Source organism: Strongylocentrotus purpuratus, unplaced genomic scaffold, assembly GCF_000002235.5.
Source record: "Strongylocentrotus purpuratus isolate Spur 01 unplaced genomic scaffold, Spur_5.0 spur5_scaffold_2, whole genome shotgun sequence".
Taxonomy (NCBI): Eukaryota; Metazoa; Echinodermata; class Echinoidea; order Camarodonta; family Strongylocentrotidae; genus Strongylocentrotus; species Strongylocentrotus purpuratus.
In genome coordinates, this window is record NW_022145605.1 from 485,001 (window position 1) to 501,831 (window position 16,831).

Here is a 16,831-nt window from a genome sequence, read left to right on the forward strand (position 1 = left end):
GAGGCAACTATTGTGGTATAATCCAGAGCAAAGAGAGAGAGAATATTATAAGTTTAAGAAGGATCCAGGGGATATAAGTTAGATTACCGACATGAAACAAGAAATTGGTTTTAAAATATTGATTAGTATCACAATTATTATAGGTCCAAATTTTAATTGAAAAAATAGATATTGAATTACAAGCAAAGCCTTGATGCTCAGCTTGTGAATGCAAAAAATAATTAAGAGAATTCTTGATATTCATCACAGTTTAAGTTGAAGATTGGTGCTAAGAATATTAAGGAAGGGGTAAAGTTGTACGTAGACTGGTGATACAATATAGAGGGACAGGTTGTAATGGCAAGAAAGACAAAGATGAGACTATGAGAGAGAAAAAGACGAAAGGAGAGAGAGAGAGAGAGAGAGAGAGAGAGAGAGAGTGAGATGGGGGAGAAAGAGAAAGAAATCATAATATATATAGAGAGAGAGTGTGTGTTTGTGCTGGAAGGCGCTTGATAAAGAGAGAGAGAGAGAGAGAGAGGGAGGGAGAAAGAGAGAGAGGGAGAGAGAGGGAGAGAGAGAGAGAGAGAGAGATGAACACACCAAGAGGTGATCTCCTTTATGGATTTAATAGATATATATAGGTCAAACCATAGCCCAGATAACTACTTGACTGGCAAGGACATACTGGACGGCTCAAAGAGCTGATCAGATAGCTCTTTAACATCTTCACATCTTTAAAATATATTTATTTGGATAAAAGTTAATTTAAATCAGGTCAGTGAAAATTTAGCCAAGATATACGTTAATTGCCAGCTTTTCTTCGTTGAAGACTTCCCTTTTTTCATAATTAAGTGAAGATTTCCAAATCAATCACAAATTTCTCTTCATTTCAGTATACCTAAACTAGTTTAACATCCGCAGTAGATCGTCCAAGGATACTTAGGTTTTTCTTTCATATTTTTGTTGTTTTAAACTTCAGATTATCTATAAATTGCTTCTCTTGAAACTCCTGAATATGATTAGAAATAATTAAAGATTGTCTTTGTAAGCCATAATTATTGTGTTCTTAGAAACAAAATTGTAAAGCTCTTAGGTTTACTGATGTATAGAATGCACAATCTAGGTAATGCATGCAGAAAACATAGCTTTTGAAGGTTTGACAATGATTATACTACAGAGGGCTGATTGATATTTTTTAGTAGGTGAATATGATACATTTTTATTACAAAAGATTGTAAGAGGGCAATCAGAGTATATAAATGCTTCTAAAATATACGAATAGAAAATAACGAAGATATTGCGTAATACAGCATTTTCACCGACATTTCTTGCATTCTGATCTACACAAGATGTTAACCTACTAGTACTACTGCATGCTATCTAGCAATGAGAAGGACAAAGAAGAACACGAATGAATCCAGCATTTAACAGAGTTTATTTGTACATGATGTCAGTGACCTGATTATGCAGTACATCTACACAGTACCACAACCACATTCCAGCTAGAATAAAGATATACTGATCACGTAATCCTTGTTTTGGTGTTGATCCTCTCTTGACTTGTTTTATGACTATGGTTAATCCACTGGGAGAAACCTGAAGGCAGAAACTTGTATCATTAATTATTTCAATATGTTATAGTCATTACACTCATTCATGAGTTTAAGACAGTACTGGGCAAGTGTGGGCAAAAATAAACTATTCGTATCTCGCATCTTGATGATTAAAGCCATCACATACTTGCAAAATACCTTAGATGATTTTTTACCGAAGTGCTGATGTTAAATGATCGGATTTATTGCCGTTGGGTTTACAACCAGTTCTTCTGTTACTTCTTCTTCTTCTTCTTTTTCTTTTACTTCCTCCACATTTTGTCCTTCTTTTTCTCTTTCCTCTTCCACTATCAATCTAGTCAATGTCATATTGCCTACATCACCTGTCTATTTTCCATGCCTCGAGCCCACATTTTGTATCATTTTTCATGCAGTCTGAAAAGTGATCACTAACATACATTCATAAACTACTTAGTCTAATATAAGGGTGATGCTGGCAAGCATGCAATAAGAATAGAAACGTTGATGTGATGAGAGGCCTATTAAAAAGTAAGTCATCCTTACCCCCCCCCCCCCACACACACACACACCAGGCCACCACCCCTTACCATGCCTGTCAGGAAAGTGATCCCAATTAAGAGGGACTTTCGACCCCCCCCCCTTCTCCTCCTTATTGGGTATGTTGATGTACCCCAAGATGTAAGAGGGACACCCAACCCTTTTTCCCTCCCTACCGGGTATGTTGATGTACCCCTGGTGGGGTGTAAGAGGGACACCCAACCCCCTTCTCCTCCCTACCGGGTCTGTTGATGTACCCCTAGTGGGATGGTAGGTAGGATATGTTTTGAATATCAAGAGCAAAGCAAACATTAACAGCATGATATTGTTGAAACCCTTCATGAAGTTATACCACTGCAGAGTTAGAGTGAAGGCTGTTTCTTCCAGACGTTCACATGTTCCATTTTCTCACCTGTGTATCTATACATCCTTCTGATGTTCAGGAGTGTTTAAATGTATGATTGATGTTGATGCCAGCGGTGATCTAAAATGAATTCCCAATGATTCTCATACTCTAGAACAAAAGCCAACATTTTATTTTGAAAATGCATGTTAAAAAGATCAGACCTGAGTTGTCGAGAAAGGATATTATTAGGGTAGCCAATAATTACACCTTCTGTTATGAAATTGTGCTTTCAAACTTACATGTACAAACTGAATGAATAAAACTCATAATTCATATTGAAAATGAAACACTCCATTTTCCTAAACTAATGGTTCTCATAAGTTACAAATGTATGGCCCAAATTGAAGAAGAAAAAATCCGCAATGGTGACAAAAATAGTAATATATCTATAGGACCTCTTGAAAACATGGATGCTTTTACACTTGTATAGCACCTATGTCCTTCACGATGTAGGGCTCCTCTAGTGGCATCAGTGGATGGAGGAGGAGGGGAGGGGGGGGGGGGTGGGTGAGCGGTGGGTACAGCCTACAGGGTCAGCATAACGACATGTCCAGATTTCATGGCCAATGTGTCAATTAATGTCAATTAGCATCTTCGTGATTAATTGGAACAAGTAGGGGTGCTAGACATGTGTGAGGAGGTATCACTTGCTCTGCTCTGCTGGTATACAGACACCCCCCCCCCCCTGGTATAGCCCCCACCTGCTACCATACCGGATGGTATTAGTATACATGTATTTTCAGATCTTTCTTGGTAGCAGATTATAACTTGTGATTTATTCACAAGTGCAATTCATGGGTTACCACATTCTTATTTTTGTTCTCACTTTGCTTTTGATTTCATAATGTATTAATGTCGGTATTATGATATGGATTGTTATGCTTCATTCAAAAAATAATATCTACGAGGAAAACGTATGTTGGTGTTTGCGACATAAATGATACCATAATAATTTAATTTGTAATTGCTTGATGGTTGCTGTGGTTAATGCAAGCAATGTAACAAGCATATTATAGAAAAGCAAATAGAACCTGCTGTGACCAAATAGGAAGTGTTGTCTTTCATACATAGCTTGCTGTGTAAATAGGAGTGGTGTTTGTAGAAATGAATACCATTCAAAAGTCAAGTCATCTATATGATGATGATGATCCCTATTTCATTGTCCTCCGCCCTTCTCTCTTTTCCTCTCTCTCTCTCTCTTTTGATTTTGCTCACTTTTGAGCCCATATTTTGTTCTATTATACGAGGGTTAGAGGGTTCTGGCTGCCCCGTGAAGTGGGGTGCACACCAGGACTGGATTGAATAAGGAGTATGGCGATGATGATCCACCCAACACGCTTCCACCAGACTCCCTAGGTGCACCAAGCACTTTTGACTCTCCAAGAGTGTGACAAGCCAGGCATCCGTTTATTACAATGTCAAGAGAATTGAGAGGAAAACAAGAAGGAAGGGCTTGAAATGGGCAATGATTATAAAGAATGCTTCTATTGTAGATTGATCAAAAGCCTCTAATCGTCCCCGCTTCTGTGTGGGGATAGATGCCTGGTCTCTACAGGGAATTGGTACTTATGACAATTTGCATGTGAGCGGTGGTGTGCATTCAATGTAGCCATTTAAGGCCGACAAAGGGATGGCTGTGTAATCTGCTCCGAGTTTGCTTGGGGTATAGAGAGAGAGCTAGCTCGTGCCCTAACCGGCATTTGATCGGGAGGGGGAAAGGGAGGAGAGAAAAAGGAGAGCAAAACGGAAGACTAGAATAAACATCGCAGTGGATTAGGCTGCTCGGCCATTTATGTTGCGCAAGCTCTCAAGGGAGGATGGAGTGGTAGAGAAGTGGGATGGTTGATGGCGAGAGAGGGATGAGAGGGAGAGAGGGAGAAAGAGGAGGCAAGATTGAAGGGATCGGGTGGAAGGCAATCCTGACTACACAGTTTGACTGACGCAGAGTGCATTAATTATTGAAATCCCAATTTGGAAGGGATTGTGGGGCATTACTCACGCGTTGAGGAGTTGGATCTCGGGGATGTGTGGCTGGCTGGCTGGCTAGGTAGCTAGCTAGAGAGCGAGGAGCGCCAAACGAGACAGCGCCTTAGAAGTAAGACCGGACGGATGGGGTAGCCGGATCGGAAGCCAAGGGGCATGCAAGGGGGGTTGTTTTTCAGCAAACGACAACGTTTAAGGTTAATGGAGAGAGTAGGTTCGGGAAGAGGCTGCATAGGCTACTGATAGCTGATCTCCAGGGAGAGTACAGCCTGTCATGGACCATCTACAGACCCACTCTCCACTCCTGTTTGCTTGGCTAAACACACTTTACCATGATTCTCTCTTCCCAATGCTATTAAGTGCTTGTTATTACCCTTCTCTGCTTCAGTCAACATTGACTTTTCTTTACTGCTTGCTTTTACTCCTAATCCTCACCCTTTCCCCTCAACATTCAGAGATGCGGTACCTACCTCGTCACCATCTCACAAAGCCAAAACAATTTTTGTAGTCTCTCTAGAGCATATCTTGTAGATTTTCAGGTTTTTTTTCACTTCCTTTATTTGTGATGAACCACCAGTCTACCGAAAAGATAAAACCTAAAGCATCGTATGAAATATATTAAAGTAACAAGCCAGAAGGAACATTCAATAGTAAAGTATAAACTATGCTGCATTTCAAGTAGCCGATGTTAAGTGATATAAAATAATATGGAAAGTGGTTTGTAGGTGAATCTTTGTTGAATAATGATATTCCATAGGCCTACTTGTAAAGCACATATAACATAATGATATATTATTGTCTCATATCTCTATGCTCTGCCAAAGGACTTTGGACATTATTACCTCGGCTTTAGCTGTGGCAAACACAGCGTTCAGTGCATTCAGGTGAAATAAATAAATGGGTTGGAAAAAATGTCAATATCTTAAAGTGAATCGGGGAGAGTAATGTAATGTATTATGTTGTAAGGCAATGGTCCTTTTTCGTTGCTTTGTAATGTTAAAATTAGGAATTAAAATTGTACTCCTTTAATCTTGGGGTGCCTCATTTACATGATACTGATATATAACTTCTGTTTTGGTTAGTCCTGTTGGTAAATAATGTTGGTAAATAAATTATTACCATGTACATTGAGTATTGTCAATTCTTGTGATAAAGCATGAAACTACCCAAGAATTATACATGTATATGAAGTATTTAGATGTTTGGTTAGTTTTTTTAAATTGATATTCATGTGTTTTTAATATTTAGATTTACCTAAATATAAAAACAAATGCGAGTTTATTGATTTTCATTCTTGTAACAGAATATAATTCAACATAATTTGTTTATCTTTTTCATTTATCAAAATGAGATATTGATGGATTTTTGCGAGGTTCATTAAATAAATACAATTTCATAAACAGAATGTTCAGAATGAAAAGAATAAATTCATTCATGTTTTAATGAAACAAATGTTTTCTACATTCAATTTACATGATAGTCAATAGCAAACAAGTGAGTTGTTTGATAATAATGTGCAAGCTTGCATAACAGTTAGAGTGGAAGAGTGTCAGGAGGAGGGTGAATGCCTATAGTGGTGTGTATGGAACCCATCGTCATTAATATGATTACATGTGGGGAGAACAAAAGTCTGTTTTCTGTCCAAAGATCTGTATGTCTCTAGTATTTTGCTGGACAATGAATAATTAATGTTCTATATTACAACACAGGGTAAACACCTAGAGCATGTGATACAATGAATAATAGATTGAGCCTGGGCTAAGATAAATTATCTTGTCATATTTTGTGTCATTTCTTCTTAGAATACCAGATAAATTAAATCGTCACCCTTGGAGTGATAGAAAGGAGCATTAAGGGGGTAAGAAAGAGAGTTTCACACCAGTCACAGTGGTTGTGTGTTACAGGGAGGATGGGAGGAGGGTAGGGAGAAGGTAGGGAGAGGGTGATGAAGACAGTATAAAGAATGGGGTAGGGTGATCATAATGGTAATAACATTGTGGTTACATCTTGAAGGTGTCTGGAATGGAACATGATGTGAGTAGCAAGTAAGATAGAAAGAGAGAGAGAGAGAGAGAGAGAGAGAGAGAGAAAGAGAGAGAGAGAAACTAAAGTGATTACTCATTATTTTGTTTGTCGCTTTTAGTAGGTGTAAGTTTAGAAATGGGGATGGAGGAAGCGAAAGGGAGATTATAGGGAAGAATAGGAAAGGGTAAGAAATAATGTTTTTGTATATTTTTGCTTTTTTTTTTAATAGAAATTATTAACGGAAGATAAAAGAAAGCTAGGAAATGGAGAAGGGTATTAAAGGAAAGCCGAGGATTTAGAAAAAACGAGGAGATAAAAACTAAGAAGTGTCCTAAAATGGGAGCCTATGAGAAAATGTGTGTTTTTAAAGTGAATGGTAAAGAATTGGGCTCTCTGAAAAGAACGATAGGAGAGACGGGATTGGAGATAGTCACGGTGAGTGCGAAAGATGAAAACACCCACGAAAGAAAATGATAAATGGAAGAAGAAGGAGGCAGTAAGCCAGAAAGGTAAAAAATGAGAGAGTTAATAGTGGGCCAGGCGAGTTGCGTGTGGCACGTTTCTCGTTTGTCACCCTGCAGGTAATTTAGCAACACATCTGCCAGTTGGCGCCCCCGAAGCCTTGGCGTGGAAAGCATCGGACCGGCCATCAAAGGGTGCGCAGGCACGCACGGCGGATTGAGAGGATCGGAGGCGCAGTAGCAAGACACCTCCTAGTATCTCCCTAGTGGGTTGGGGGCGCATGATACGTACACGTTTACAGGCACTGACTCGGTTTGCCTGCTATCATCTCATACATTATTCACACCTCTTGATAGTGTATCCTTGTCTCCACAGAGTCTACCTCCCAACCTCTCTCTCTCTCTCTCTCTCTCTCTCTCTCTCTCTCTCTTTATCTCTCTCTTTCCTCCTCTTCATCTCTACCTCATACTATCTATTTGTTCCTCTCATTCTCTGACACTGTCCCTAGCTCTGTAATTTACTCTCTCTCATCCCCTGTTTCTTACTAGCTTCGACAGTAGCTTGTATTCTCATTCCATCTCTTCTATTTTCTCTCTTTAAATCTCATCTGCGCCACCTCTCTTTCTATCTTCTACCATGTTCTTCTGAATGTCTATCGATTTACAACAATTTCCAACTTTTAGTTCCTTCAATATTATGATGAGTTTGTTGCATTTTATCAGAAGGCTCGCCAAAGATTCAATAAACAATGTAACAACATAATACAGTCGATTTTCTCTTTTTTATCGTTTGATATCTTCCTTTCACTCCTCTCCCCTTCCCCCTCCCGATATATCCCTTCCCCCCTCTCTCTCTCTCCATCCACCTTTCTTTCTCTCTTTCCCTCCCCATCTTCCTGTTCAGGTTAAAACAACTTCTAATCTACTTTTCTAGCAACATTTGAAAATCTCTTAAGACTCGGTTAGCAACCTCTCGTATTCATATTTCACCAAATAATGTCTCTTCGTTTTACTATTTATGATACTGCTTTTCTATTAATCGTTTCTTTATGCTTTCTCTACTTCCGCATACAATTTGCTCACATTTTCTTCGTCCTTCTTTTCTCCTCGTTTCCACGGTGATGCACGTCCTCACCAAAGATACTGGTATCAACATCACGCGTCTTACACCCAGAGAGATGGTGAAATCAGGAGAAGAGGGATGAGATGGGGAATCATGCTCCTTAGGCAGTTAGCAAGCAAGCAAGAACGGGGGAGAGAGATGGCGGAGGAGATGGGTAGAGACTGAGATGAGGAGGAGGGTGGTAAGGGATATGATGAGAGGGAGAGACGAATGTTAAGCCCCCGTGATGCAAATATGGAATTTATCTGAGCTGAGGCGAGCCGAATCAAGCACTAGGAATGAGATAGGAGAGAGTTTGAACGTTAAGTCTCTCTCGATCGTACCCAATCTACTTGCTAATCGTGGGCACTGTTCCAATCCCGACTCCTTCGCTTGGGGTGCAAGCTGACACTATGATGCGGGGATGATCGGGGTAAAAGAGGCCTGGCGGTGTGCTGGCTCCGAGACGACAATCATATCGTGTAACTTATCTCATTTGCATCCAGGCATTGAGAGGTTTGCAAGGTTATCCTAACCTAGTATGTCTAACCTCGGTGTGAGATGGTGATGGGTTTGTTTGAAAGGAAGCTGTTTGTTTGTGAGAAATCATGTTAGAAATTCCAAGAATATTTAGATGATTTCGGCGAAAATGTCCACTTTCTTATTCTCACACCATCCTAAAGATATCTCAAATAATACAAGACTTTTACATCTTTCCTTGTCATAGTAGGTACAAAAGCTGAAAGTAAAGAAAACGTTAAAAGCTTTATATTCTGGAAATATGGTCTCCAATCTCTCGCAATTTTCTGCAAGGGTCTGACTGATGACCGTACGTCTCCTTATATGTGTCCAATTTTATTCCAGCCCGTATGGGTATAGTAGGCTTAATATTGGCGCCAAAACACTGACCATCATTCTTCTCGTTTCCTTTGTTTATGATTAGGTGTCTCTTTAAACCATTATGTGCAATAAAGTTTGATTGATAACCATGATCATTTCACATTTAAGGTTCAAGTGACGAATTAGCCTACTAGATGATGTACCAAAAATATATATACTTATAATTGAGTACTTTATAATCGATTGTCAGGTATCTCAGTTTTATAATAAATCAAACCTATCCATCTAAAGCTACACTTCGTGTGTGAAATGAACACTACATAAATGCTTCTGAAAATATACTAATAGAAAATAACGAAGATATTGCGTAATACGGCATTTTCTCCGACATTTCTCACATTCCGATCTACACAAGATGTTAACCTACTACTGCATGCAATCTAGCAATTACCGGTTAACTGACAATTCTATCATAAATTATGTGAATGAAGTATTCGATTTCAATATTGTTACCCAACTAATTGTGAACGTGGAATTTATTTTCTCGACCCACCTTTAGTTATTTTTTCATCTCGTAATGTCATAGTAGGTAGGCTCAAATCATTTGTATCATAATGTGTCATATAGGTGTACACGTCAAAATTAAGCACATGATTTTTTTTTTATTCACGGCATTGTTTCATAAGATAGATGATAGAATTTGGAAAATAAATGTTATTACATTGGATTGCATTTTATATTAATCCTCATAAACCTGTTTTCTTTTTTTCAGCTAAGACTGGTTGGTCAGTAATTGGTGACAACGCCTCTTTTTGTTACACTGCATTATGTAATACATTTTCCTTTCTGTTTGTCGCGTGTGAAGCTGTTAACATGTTAACACAAAGGACAGTTCTGCAACAGATGGAGGAAATCCCGTGGTGTTCATAGTAGCCATCTGACCGAGTAGATGCTTTGTTAAAATGTCCAGTCAGTTTGAATCGGGATTTACAAGAGATTAAGGGGTAAAGAATGACACCCCTTGGCTGCCTGAAGAGGACCGCTAGATACTCAGTCTTAGTGATCATTTTCAGGGTTTTTAGTTGAAATGATTTTGACACCTTGCCACACAAATTCGCAGGCGGGATCGCGTTGACACCAATGTATGCGACCTTTGGACAGATGAATTTGAATATTCTCTAAATGTAAATGTATAGATAATTGAGTAGGGGTTGGAGAGAGAGAGAGAGAGAGAGACAGAGAGAGACAGAGAGAGAGAGAGAGAGAGAGAGAGACAGAGAGAGAGAGACAAAGAGACAGAGAGACAGAAAGAAACAAAAACGAGGGAAATGAAGATGAGTAAACATGTTAAGTAAACAAACACAAAAATACAGAGATTAAAAGAGAATAAGTGTGTGAAAGGGAATATAGACGACGAAGTATTATTAGAGAGAAAATCGGTTCGGGAAATGGTGAAATATTAAAACATATTTTAGAGAGAAGGTGGAACATGAAATAATAACAAATATATTAAGGGGATAGAAGTGAGAGAGAGAGAGAGAGAGAGAGAGAGAGAGAGAGCGAGCGAGAGAGAGAGGGAGAGAGAGAAAGAAAGAAAGAAAGAAAGAGAAAGAGAGAGAAAGAAAGAAAGAAAGAGAGAGAGAGAGAAAGAGAAGGATGTGGAGCCTTCGTGGTATTAAAGTAGAATGGTAACTGTAGAATTGCTCGATTTAAATCAGGGGCTTTGAGCAAGCAAAGACGAGAAAAGTGCTAAAGATTGAAGATGCTTCAAGAAAAGCGAGAGTGAGAATTTCATGGATTTTATTAGAGAAATAAAGAGAGAGGATTAAGGTAGTAGACCTTGTTCTCGAATGTGGTCAATAGAAAATGTTCATATTCTTAAACAGAAATCAGGAAATTGTCCCCGCGATTTCACAATACCTGGGTTAATATTGAAAGCAGATGACAGTTGATAATTAGAAAGTTGTAATTAGCTCTCTTTCTAAACAAACTAAATTGTAGAGGATGAAGTATGAAAATATTGTAATTAAGAGAGACTTTACATGCTTTTATTTCCTTTGATTTATTTTTCTTTCTTAAAAAACAGCATATTTACCATTATTTTGTCTTTTGGGATGAAATACCGTGATCAACACGAATGTTGTTTTTCATATAGGTCCAGAAAGGGAAATAAAGAGAGAGGATTAAAAAAAAGTTGACTACAAAAATGTCAACTTCAAATAAAAGACATAGTTCCAGCAATTAAATAGAAATGGCGCCATTTTCTTCTTTCTTTCTTTCGTTCTATATTTCATTCCTTTTTTAAAGATAAAAGGGATGCTAAAAATATAGGGAATACACGGATGGAGGAAACATGACCATACTGTTTCCCCCTCTTTCTCTTCTACGCGGGATAAATGTCAAGATTTTATCACCTCTGTATAACAGCTCCGGGGAATTTGCATAGGGGCGCGCTGGCTGTGTGCACTTAATGGTGGTAATTAGCGACCATTAGTGAGTCGGCTTAAAAAATGAATGCGTTCATGCCTTGAGGAGGCTATACAAGCAAGATGTACACACATCGAGTGTCGCAGCTAGCTAGCGTAGCGGCTAGGCAGCGTGGCTTCTGTAGTTTAACCACTATCATCATGAATGACTTTGTAACTCTCTCTCTCTCCCTCTCTCTCTCTCTCTCTCTCTCTCTCTCTCTTCTATTTCACTTTTTCTCTCACTCTCGTCATCCTACATGTTATCAGGGAAGATGAACGGGCGACTGAAGCCGGGGTAAATTTGGTGAGGATTGGGTATCTTTTTTGTTTTAGTCAACAGATGTAGGTTGTTAGCAGACGACACGATGGTCTCAGGTGGATTGGTGCTATCATTGCCATGACAACCGTAAGAAAAATGAAGAAAGATGATGGAAGAAGGGGAACACTTCGCCTCGATGTTCGCATCCTACATTCGTCTGATTTTGTTGTACCTTTTGAAGCAGAGGAGTGAGAAATATAGATCAGAGAGACAAAGTGAGGGTCCTTAAGCCCAAATATTTCTTGCGCTATCTTTATTATCAAAATTCAACTCCACTTCACTTCTATTTCAATATCTGAATTTATTGATTCATTCTGTCATATAACAGAAATTATTTTTCATTGGTTGAACCATAAACAGCAGTATAGTTATACCTATCATTATTATTATCATTAGTAGTAGTAGTGTAATCATCATCCTCAAAATCATTTATTTTGATATGAACACAATATATTTTAAGAACTTGTTCTACTCCATATTGTTTCCTTACTCCGCTGTATGGTGTACTACTTGATTTTTTCGGAAAAAAATTAGTCAGTTTGTCAGTGATTAATATCATTTTTTGAAACTACAATTCTTTTAAAACATAATGTGCGATTTTGACATAATTCACACATTTGTTATCACTTATTTATGTCTACTATCTCATATACAATTAAAAGTAAATGGAAAACTGTAGATGTGTGATTACGTAAGTCCAAACGCGTTTCATACTCGTATCATAAACGCTGTCGGCAAAATAAGCGGTCTCTTCCCAAATCGGCTTACCATAAGTTGAAATAATCCCTTACGCGGACAAATCACAGTTTTCCCACAATTTTTTCTACTTTGTCTAACCGTAGCTGTTATAAAGAATACGAGTCCGGAGGATGCTCAATGCACGTACAGTTCCCATCAACATGATCTTTTTTTGCCATAGGCCTGCTGTCAATTTCGTTTATTTATTTGGATTAAAAAAGAAAATAACAAACATTGAAGCTTTTCTTGTCATAACTATGAAGGAGAAGTCCACCCTGATATTAAGTTGAATTTAATACAAGCACAGAAAATAAAGAAGAAAGGATCAGTGAATGTTTTAGCGAAAAGTCCGAGTAAAAATATGAAAGTTATGAGTTTTTAAGGTGCTACTAGTGAAACATGAGTCGGCAACACGGTGACGTATTTTGAGCGGTCCTCTCAATTTACTCTGTACAGCAATTTCATAAACTTTCATTTTTTAGTTATTAATGACGATATAGAAGTGTTCCATGCAGAGGTTGTATATAAACATGTCTGCAATAATTATATTAAGGGTTCATGTATGATTGAAAATTTTCTTTAGAGAAAAAATATATTTCTCATTTTTTTAGTACAGATCAAATTGAGGAAACCTCTCAAGATACGTCACAGAGTTGTCAACTTGTGTTGGATTGACCGCAACTTTAACATTTCTAAGCTTTCTTACATTTAATCCGCATTTGATCAAACTTGCACTGACCTGTTCCTCTCAATTTCTGCTTCTATTAAAATCAATTTAGTTGTTGATTGTTCATATCATCGAGAAAGGCTCAACTTTGTAAACGAAGCTGCTATTAGAAGAACAAATAATGGAGAAGTTATACTTATCATAATCATGTAATAATACAGCATGCGATCGCTATGTTTGTGTTAGATGATATATTCTGTACAGCACACAGCGGTAAACTAAACGCAGATTACTTTTCTCGCACAGGTTTAAATGGAGAAAACGGGAGGACATCGTATAGGAGGAACGCATACGTTAACGTCAGATTGCGTTTCAATTTCACTTTCAGGTTTGCCCCCCCCCCCCACCCCCTGTAAGATATTTTCATCCTAACCCACTCACAAATGGGCAAAAGGGGGCAGACGGTTGGGTTTACTCTTCCTCCCCGACGAAGAAACCATGTTAGAGTGAAATGTACTCTTCTCTGATTATATGTCGCGACTCGCGACGTCCCCCTGCTTCTCTGCAATGGTGGATTAAGATTGCGATTGCCCCCCCCCCCCCATTCCTACCACCCCTTGATCCGCCTCTACCCATCTCTCATTTCGATGTCGATGGGGATGTCAGTGAGTTTGAAGAACCTCTCCTCTGATATGATGACGTTACAAGGCTTTTCCTATTGAATCACCAGCGATTAGTCTGTAAAATGATAGTTTTTAATCCACTGCCTCAAGCTACTCACTCGAGAACTGTTTTCTCGTTTTCAAACCTCTTAATGCGTGAATGGAAATCTCTCTTTTTCATTCTTTCTCTTCAAGTGGTTTCTCCCACTCTCTCCTGTTTCTGTTCTCTGTTTTTCTTCTCCAATTCTTCTGTATAGAGAGTGAGGGAGGCAGGCTTTTGATACTGCTATTAGATTGGGGTTTTGCATTTTCGAGGACTGCTCTTCAGAATCTCCTTGTCCATGAGACAAAGATATCAATAATTGATGAGAATTTTCTGCCTTTTCTTTCTTATCTTTGTATTCCTCTCATACTTCCTCAACACATTGGGATATTTCTTTGTTCAGTACTGAATAGAGACAAATAGCTAGTGATTGAAGCCTTGTAGATTATATGACGTATTTGTGTGTTTTGTAACAATATAATGAGTTCGGCTTTCCTTTCTTTTATTTGTATTACCCTATTTCATTTTAGCCCAGCTAAACTTGTTTCAGCCAGAGTCTTTTCTTCAACAGGTTCTTCTAAAGGAGAATGCAAGGGAACATCATTTTATTCCATCCTTCTATTCAGAATATAAAGAATGCTCCCTACCCTGTTCTTTTACTGATATATTTTTTCTTTGTACTGAAGTGTAACTTATTAAACTATGAACCCATTTCTTTCAATCTGTCCTTATTTAGCTATGTATCATAATCTCCTTCAATACTACTTTTTCTGCACTCTTATCTGTAATATTTCTTGGTATTCTTTTCGTAAAACAGTGTCATCACACGCTCATTGCTTCCTAGTGCTTTTAAGATGATTTTTTTTAATAGATAAAACGAATGAATACTGAGAAGATCATTAAGGATAAAGCAAGGAACAAACTGACTTGCGACTTGTCTTCATGAATGTTAGACAAATACTTTGTTTACACAATACATACTAAAATGAAATTTAAAATTAACACATGTTTTTGAAATACATGCCCAATCTATATAATATATATTAGCCATGTAAAGATGTATTATACAAGTTTTGTTGTTGGTGTCATTATCGCTTTGAATAAAACATAACTATTAATTTTCCCCTTTCGATACTAAAACTCTCCACTTTACAACGAATTTTATTGAACATAAACAATAACGACGCGATCAAAGTTGTCTTTTACATCACCTTTAGCGGGGTATTTTAATTATAAAAGCAAGCTGTAGTGGTCTTGCCCTGTATATTAATCGAGCTAGCTTTTTCTGACACGCAATGATTTCAATATTAATAAGTATAGTCCGATGGTCTTGACTCCCCTCCCCCACCCTCGCCCCCTTCCATCACGTTCCTCATATTCCTTAATGTTTATTTATTTTTTGTTGCTAAGAGGAATGGAACATAACCAAACCAGTCAAGCCTCTTTCATTCTCTCACCCTGGCGCCTAACCTAGAATAGAATCAACGTCACTCTGACGCCAGTCTTAGACCAGCACGCCTTCTACCCGACATCATATCAGACGAAGTCTTACGGAAAGAAAGGAAGGAGAGAGAGAGAAGGGTGATCACATTCCCTTCTCTCCCTTTTTGGTGATATTACTACCCAAGAAAACAAAAAATGTCGCATTTTAGGGGGGCAAGGCGTTTTTTCTTGACTTCTTTGTGGTAAATTCTTTGACAATAGTCGTGTCGGGTCTTCTGTTTCCCCCTTCTCCTTGGCCAAGTCTGCCCGGTAGCAATTTGTTACCCAGTCGCCCAGAAATCAACGCGACTTAGTCAGATTTGAGTTGGCGTAGTTTTTGTGTTGCGTGTCGCCTGCCTTGTGAGACAGCAGATCAAATTTCTGGCGGAAATCTTGGCGGTCTTTTCTTCTTTCCTTTCTCTATCGTTCTATACCCAGACTAACATTCTTCGCTCTCTCTCTCTCTCTCTCTCTCTCTCTCTCTCTCTCTGTTTCTCTCTCTCTGTCTGTGCTTTTTGTTGAGTGTGTTTTGTGTAGGGCGCCATCTCATGTTACATTCGTCTCTGTTGGTCTTTTGTTGTATGATGCTATGAAGCCTTGAATGGAGGCACGGTGGTTTGGGGTGACTCCGAACAGAAATCCATGATATAATTAGAGTGACGAGCAGTATGGAGAATGTCATATATACAATGACTGAATGAAGCCAGGAAAGTGAGCAGTATAATAATAGGAGTATCAATAAACCCTTTTAGGAGTGAGCCTCCCAGCACGGTCTAGGTCAAAACCGTCTAAGTCTTTCAAAAACCATGATCATGGATATAGTTTCCTTGAGAGAATTTTTTTAAGATCCCCATGGAAATATTTCACTGCCATTTATGTTCGATAGGCATAAATTGACTTATTATTGTTGTAAAGAAGAACAAATGCCACGAAACTTTAATTTAGTTTCTTCTTAAAGGGAAAGTTCACCATGATGATTCTAAAAGAAACAGACAAATAAGAGAAACCGGTTAGTCAAAGTTTAAGCAAAAACCGATTGAAAATAAGAAAGTTATGAATTTGTATAGTTGTCATCAGTAAAACATGAATCGGCAGGACTGTCACGTATCTTGCGAGGTCCTCTCCAATTTGCTTTGTACAGAAATGCATTAACTTTCATTTTCTTAGTTTTTGATGACGGAATAGATTTGTTCTATTCAGGGATTGTATAGAAAACATATTTGCAATAATTGAATTAAGGGTGCATGATTAATTGAACATTTTCTTTAGAGAAAGAGACGTTTCTGCTTTTTTATAGTATAGGGCAAATGGGAGGGATCTCACAAGATATGTCACAGAGTTGCTAATGTGTGTTTAATTGATTGCAACTTCAGAAATTTACAACTTTCTTATTTTAGATCGGAATTTGCTCAAACTTTCATTGACCTGTTCCTCTCATTCTTTTGCTCCTATTAAACCCAACTTGTAATCATACTGGACTCCCCTTTAGAGATAATACAGTTTGAATATACAAAACAGATATATAAAACGGAAAGGTAAAGA